Here is a 7,351-nt window from a genome sequence, read left to right as displayed (position 1 = left end):
ATTTCCAAGAAACCAGTGAAACACTCATTTTCAAAATACAAAGTAACTTCCCCAAGATCTCACAGTTAAGTTACTTCTAGGTCCAGAGCCCAATCCAGGCAATTTCGTGTGATGGTAAAGAGCCCAGGTCATAGAGTCCAACAGGTTGGCCTCCACAACCATCAGAAAGCAGGCGACACATTCGTCATTATTTTCAGCCTTTGGGGGAAATCCAAGAACAATGATTAAACAGAGCTAGCTTTTACTAGTCATGTTTGCAAATGTATAATATAAAATGTCAAAGTGTGCCTGCCCCCCATCATGCTTTCTCCCACAAATAAATAAATAAAATCTTTTAAAAAGAGATTTTATTTATTTGACAGAAAGAGGGACAGCAAGAGAGGGAACACAAGCAGAGGCAGAGGGACAGGGAGAAACAGGTTTCCCACAGAGCAGAGAGCCTGATGCAGGGCTTGATCCCAGGACCTTGGGATCATGATCTGAGCCAAAGGCAGACGCTTGACCAACTGAGCCACCCAGGCACCCGGGTCTTCATTTTGCATGTTCAGAGGCACTGTAGGCACATCTTCCTGCTATCTTCTCGTGGACTAATTCTTGTTCATTCGCCAAGTTCTAATAAAGTCCTGTTTGACCTGTCTCTGGAGCCAATGGAAAGCAATGAAAAAAAATTTGACAAAAGTCCTTCTAAATAATGCATGAAAAAAAAAAAAATCTTGCTAGTGTTCTTATTGAAAACTACCCCTACTGACATGTTTATTTTTCTGCCTTGTCCTCTTCAAACTTCTCTCCTTGTAAATGCCACAAACATCAGGTAGTATTTAAACGTAACTCAGCCCTATCTTGGAAGTGACAGCAGATAGAAAACTTACTGTTCTCCAAGGTAAGAGGGGGATTTAAGGTTCATGTTCCAAATGGCTGGTGTGAAATTCGAGGGTCTCTGAGATCCTTAGCTTGAAAACAAGGCCATGAATAACTAAGACTTTTGAAATGTCTTTATTATATCCACTCCTTTAAAAAGCACCTTAGGAAGGACTAAGTATTACATGGAGAATTTTGGCTCTAGTATAACTCAAGTTTTATTCCAGTTCACTAAACCAAGGCACATTTCAATATGACAATAAAAATATAACTCCTGACTATAAATACAGATTTTTCAAAAACATGGAATATGCCCCAATTTTTGTTTCCAAATTTGGAAATGCCTTCTCCTAACTCCAACCCTCCAGAATTGCAAGTAGGAATATTTTAATTCAATAAAAATTCAGGTTCAAGGATATTAACACAGTTATAAAGCACAGGAGAGATAATCAGCATATAGCATACATACATAAAATTCATAGATGTGTGGCTTTGAGAAGGATTCCTGTTTTAGATTTCATTTTAATTGCAGCAGAGCCTGGTTTCACCTTTATTTTTCCTTAACCCGTGTCCTCTGTTACAGTCCACACTTAAAGGAAGCATTTATGTAAGGACATATTTGTCTAGCTAGAGAATTACTGGCTAAATAAAATATCCTTATGATAACCTACAGGCCAGTGATATAAATGAATGAGCAGAATGTATGAAAAAACAGGACCAGTGGAACAAATAAACTGGAGATAAGCTGCCCTATCTAACAGGGTCTGCCAAGCATGACCATTCATGATGAGGGGGCCAGAGTCCCCAAATCTTCCAATTTTCCAACACAAGTCAGAAATCCTGATTTTTAGGAGAAATCTGCAAATTTTTAAATTTCGAAAACTATGCAAAAATCAAAACAAAACACTGTACAGCCAAGCCAATGAAGAAACAAAACCCATTTGGAGCGTCAAACAATTTTGGAGGGTTTGGAGGGTCCAGTGAGTGAACTTTACAAATTGGTCAGGTATTTGATTTTGTTTCAGTTTGGTGTTGGTCATTTCGATGCTCACTGCGTTTCCTAGCACATGGAGACTTCTCATCGAGTACTGAATTTGAAGGTACAAATGTATCCAAGTCAATAACACGACAGCTCAAAGCAGATCTTATTCAGATGAGAACCATCACGAGAAATGGAACATACTGAGGGAGTGTGCGATGTTTTGGCGTTTTGTGAATCAGACTTGTTGCATGAGGCAGGCTCGTGTGGTTGTTGAATGGGAGTTTTCTGCGATTCCATATTCCAGAGCCATGAGACAGTGGGGTGTCCAAGGACAAGTGACAGGTAGCCTATGAATAAATATTTAAGTCTATTTTAGCACCCAGAGTTGCCTGAACCACAGGTTGGACTTTTCTGGGTAAATTATTTTAGATTAAAGAAGCTGATCCTTTCCACTTCCTTCCTGTTTCTTTTCCACTTTCTGTGTCTTCACTTTCATCTTCTGGATGCGTCCGTTCTCTCCTGCTGGTCTAGGTTCATTCTACCTATGCTTCAGGCCACTCTTCTCAACTACCTAAGCTAATATAAATATTCTGTTCTGAAATGCATTATTCCATTTTCTTACTCTGTTTACAATACTACCCTTAGGCGACTATTAAAATTAGTCTTAAGGGAACAGTGCCCCCCATTTTCAAACCCAGAGGTGCCTTCCTTCTGTCACAGAACCCCTATCCTTACCCACTTCTGTCCTTGTCTGTATGAAGACGATGACACCCGTTGCCTACAAGGACAGGAGGTGGCGGCTTTGGGGATTGTTCTCAGGCTACGTGGGCTGGTGGGGGGAAGGGGAGGTTGACCCTGAAATGGTCTCTACTCTGCCTAAATTTGTTCCTATTGCCCTGTTAAAGAGCTAAACAAGGTCACTTTGTCCTTGAAACAAACGAACAAAATAGTTGGAGAACTGCTGCAGATTAAGCACTTCTGATGTGACTCCTTAAGAACTTTAGTTTTCACACCTGCAGGTATCTGGGAATACAATAGGTGAGGTGAGGGAAGCTTAGGATATAAGAAGTGAAAGAAACATTCTGGAAAGAAAAAGAAAAATATTCTGGAGCTTTAGAAACATGGTCTGGGAGTTAGTGATTGATCGATTAATTGTAGATTCATTCAGGGGGTTAAAAAAAAAAAAAAGGAATCCCAGGTCAGGTACTGTGTTTGGTCCTAGAAATGCACAGATATGCAAGTTGCTACTACACATACATTATTAAAATAAAATAAATAAGAGGTGAGCTCTTCCTTCAAGGATCGCAGGGTCTAGAAAACAGAGCCACAGGTAACTGGGTGATCACCTAGCGAGAGCAGTACTATAGCAAAAATGCAGCGGCTTCAACAGAAGTGCAGAGAAGCAAGAGTGGAAGTCGAAGGTCTTAAACTGGAGCAGGGTCTGGAAAGAAGAACGCACCAGCAAGGCTAGCTGGGGAAGGGCGCTGGGCTCACGGAGAAGGCAGGTACAATCTCCCTGATCTAATAAAACCAGGGGGACTATTTCCAGCCCTACCCAAGACAGGCTGAAGGCCGCTGGGATGATGCGGGTGCTCAGGGCCGAGCAGCCAGGCTAGGGCGGCTCATGAAGAGGAAGAGGGTGAGCGGCGGGAGGAGGCAGGCCGGCAAAGAGGAGAAAGGGGGGTCACGTCGGCAGGTGCAAAGGCTCGGAGGAAGCCGACGGTGGTTTCGGTTCTTCGAGGGGGCTGGAGCCGCACGGGTGGGCTGGCAGCAGCGTGAGCTAGCGGGGGATGAGGAATGAGGGTCCTTAGCGGCCCGTCCCGACCCCCCGCCGCCAGCCCGGCCAGTCCCGGCCAGGGCAGAGCCTTCCAGCCGGGGTGGCCTCCCGGAGAGCGCGCTTTACCCTCCAGTCCAGGTGGGGGAGATGGAAAGAGGCAGGACCAGCCGCCTGCCGTGAAGGTAAAGAAGATGAAACGCTGACTGCAAAGCACAGCAGAAAACGCGGCACAAACCCCGGCCCCAGTGGGCGGAAAACTGTCGCTGTCGGGAGGGAGGAAAGGCTGAGGACCACCGGCCGGCGGCTTACCAGCCCACGCGTGCAGCTTCCGGCCCTCGCCGCGGCCCCAGTGCCCACCGCCCGAGGCGGGACCCCCAGCGGCCAGGCCGGGGGGCAGCCGGGGGCTCTGCGCTGGGGCCTCGCCCCTCCCCCAGATCCCCTGAGCCCGGGCGGGGTTTGAACTCGCGCCGCCCTGGCCGCTCGCAGACCCGCACGGACCGGGGTGCCCGGCGCTGCCCTCCAGCGGGCACCCAGCAGCCGGCGCTGCGCTACCGGCTGGCTCCCACCCAGCCAAAGCCGGGAAATCGCGCTCCTTAATCCTCGACGTGTTAATTATTCAACACTGAGTGTGTGTGTGTGTGTGTGTGTGCATGTGTGTGCGCGCGTGTGTTTAATTTCCTTTATTAAAAAAAGCACACCGGGCCCACTGGGACGACAGAGCCGAACGAGGCTGGAAGGACACCCGGGAGGCTTCACTCTGAGAATCAGCCAGCGGGGGAAGAAGTCGGCGACCGCGAGATTCGAGGGGCAACAGAGACTCCTAGCGATCCGAGTGAGCGCCGGATCCCCCGCACCTCCGGCCTCGGCTCGGGGCTCCGGCCTTCTCGGGGCCCGCCCCGCCCAGCCCTCCCAGCAGGCCTGGCCTTCCTGGGTTGCCTCGCCCGGGGCAGAGCTGGAGGCCGCTTCTCAGCCCCTGGGGCAGCCCCGCCGGCTGCATTGGGCCGATGGACAAGGGGAGCCAGATACGCGCCTCTAAGGTTCCCTACTTAAATACTCGGTGCCAGACACAGTTCTAAACTCTCTATTACCTCTGTTACACCTTACCTCACACCCGGGGGCGGGGGCCGGGGGCGGTCTGTTGCTATACCCATTTCACAGGTGAGGAAATGGATGCACAGAAGGAACTGGCCTAAGCTCTGGCAGTCTCAGACTCTGAGGGCCGCGCCCCTAGCGATGCCCCGCCCACTCGGCCTTTAGCTCCGCCTACGGGAGGAATCGGAGGGGTCCCGGCCCCCACCCCACCCCTCAAACCCCTCAGGTCTTCCACCACGGCTTCCAGATGGATCCAACTTGAAACGGGAGCAGTGGAATCAGAAACGTGCGTGACAAGGGCATCTGCGTGGCTCAAAGCAATTTTATTCAAAGCCCTATGGCCTTTGAGCCCGTCATGTCACACAAGTAGATTTATTTATTTATTATTATTTTTTACAAGTAGATTTATTTTTAAACAATGTCTGAGTTAAAGGTGGGGCCAAGGGGCGCCTGGGTGGCTCAGAAGGTTAACCATCTGCCTTTGGCTCAGTTCATGATTTCAGGGTCCTGGGATCAAGTCCTGCATTGGGCTCCCTGCTTGGAAGTGAGTTTGCTGCTCTCTCTCTCTCTCTCTCTCTCAAGTAAATAAATGGAAGGAAGAAGGAAGAAAGGAAGGAAGGCCTTTTTTTTCAGTGTTTTGTTGTTTTGTTTTGTTTTTTTAGAGAAATTGAGAAGAGAAAGCTGTTTCTAATCGTGATACCAAATCCAAGAAACATGGGGGGTGGGTGGTTGACAGGCCCGAATAGATAAGAAATCTGAAAATCTATTTAGCTATAAAACTGAAAACCTGCAAAAATATTCAAGCTGCTTGTTAGGAATGAATGGCTACATTTACAAATAGTCCAAAAATTCTTCATGGTAAAAGATGTAAACCAAAAATGCATGATAAGCAAACGAAAAAGGTGTTCGAATTCATTGACCAATTTTTCACCTGTAAAGTATGCAACCATGAGTTCACAGAAGTATCTCCATTTTCAATTCTACACCTCAGGCCTCAAGCAAGTGTTCTTGCTTTCCATAGCTGTTTTTTTAAGATTTTATTTACTTGTCAGAGAGAGAGCACGTGAGCACAAGCAGGGGGAGCGCCAGGCAAAGGGAGAAGCAGGCTCCCTGCTGAGCAGGGAGCCCCACGTGAGATTCGATCCCAGGACTCTGGGATCATGACCTGAGCCTAAGGCAGGCACTTAACAGACTGAGCCGCCCAGGCATCTCGCTTTCTCTAGTTCTAATTGCTCTCTCCCGCTTGCAAGACCCAGCTCCTGGTGCCCTCATTAGAGTTACTTGTTTAATCAATCCCTTTGCCTGTATTAAATTTCCCACTGCCCGCTGCCTCCACTCTACCACTGCCTGGTCTCTGATTCCCTGGGCTGCCCATGCCTCCACTGCCCCCTGCAGGGATGTCCCTTTACCCCTAGGGAGTGCTAACACCCTGCTCTATCCTGGCCCTCCCCACCACACACATGCGGACATCTACCTCCCCCAGCTTGGACCCTGCACTCCCCACAGGTCATACCCCAATCCGGATGCCTACCCTTCTTGACCCCACCTTATTTATTTTTTTCAAAGATTTTATTTGTCTATTTGACATAGAGAAGTTGCACAAGCAGGGGAAGTGGCAGAGGGAGAGGGAGAAGCAGGCTTCCCGCTGAGCAGGGGGCCCAATGCAGGACTCAATCCCAGGACCCTGAGATCATGACGTGAGCCAAAGGCAGATGGTTAACTTACTGAGCTATCCAGGCACCCCTTGGCCCCAACTTTAATTCAGACATTGTTTAAATATAAACCTACTTGTAAAAAAATAATCAATCAATCAATCTACTTGTGTGAAATCATGAGCTCAAAGGCCATAGAGCTTTAAGTCAGATTGCTTTCCTAAAGGGTCGTGCCAGTTTACAACGCTAAGAATCACATTCGAGTGCCTGTTTAACTGCACCTTTCCTGGCATTGGGTATTACCCATTTTTCCAACTTCTTTCCCTTTTGGTTTCCTCCCATAATTGGTGTGCCAAAGACAGAGACAGAATCCTAGAACTGTTTATGAAGGCATCTTATGTATCCACCCAAGTTAGGTGGCTCTGTCTCTAAACACTCTGAGACAGATGCGTTTTGATCTGATTAGTTGGTAAGCTGTGTACTGTACCATCGGTAGAGACAACACGTTTCTTTAGTGAGCTCCTGCTTCCCCCATTCAAAAAGTAGGATTATGCACCAGTATGATGTGCTGGATTTTGCAGGGATTTGCAAAGATGTAACAGTTGCAGCCTCTGCCCTCAAAGACCTTGTATTTTTTTAAGCTTTTATTTATTTTTCTTAGTAATCTCTACACCCACCATGGGGTGTAGAGACCCCATGGTTGTGAGGTAACTCACGACCTCAAGATCAGGAGTCACTCTGCCAACTGAGCCAGCCAGTCTCCAGAAAGAGCTTGTGTTTTTGACAAGGGCAATTACTCTGATGGTATTATGAACTCAGCATTCATGTAATAAATGACTTCAATTCTCTGGGTCTCTGATTCCTCAACTGGAAAGTGGTATATCCAATCCTCTGCATGACTTCATCATCACACCCTGTCCTTCACCCTGATTGCTCCTCCCCACCACAAGCCCTGTGCTCTGAGCAGACTAGTTCCTGTCCTCCAGGGGC

General features: G+C 47.8%; 1 long non-coding RNA gene across 1 annotated transcript; it reads right to left on the bottom strand.

The window, feature by feature from the left end:
* Nucleotides 1-332: 332 nt before the first annotated feature.
* On the bottom strand, nucleotides 333-4,838 carry LOC309855236. The gene is made up of 2 exons (XR_014306689.1): nucleotides 4,722-4,838; nucleotides 333-638 (listed from the first exon to the last, which is right to left on the bottom strand). It is a non-coding gene; the product is annotated as an uncharacterized lncRNA (long non-coding RNA).
* Nucleotides 4,839-7,351: the final 2,513 nt, after the last annotated feature.

The sequence above is a fragment of the Mustela nivalis genome (genome assembly GCF_964662115.1).
Source record: "Mustela nivalis genome assembly, chromosome: 20".
Taxonomy (NCBI): Eukaryota; Metazoa; Chordata; class Mammalia; order Carnivora; family Mustelidae; genus Mustela; species Mustela nivalis.
Note: the sequence above shows the minus strand (reverse complement) of the source record. Positions and strands in the feature narration are given on the sequence as shown.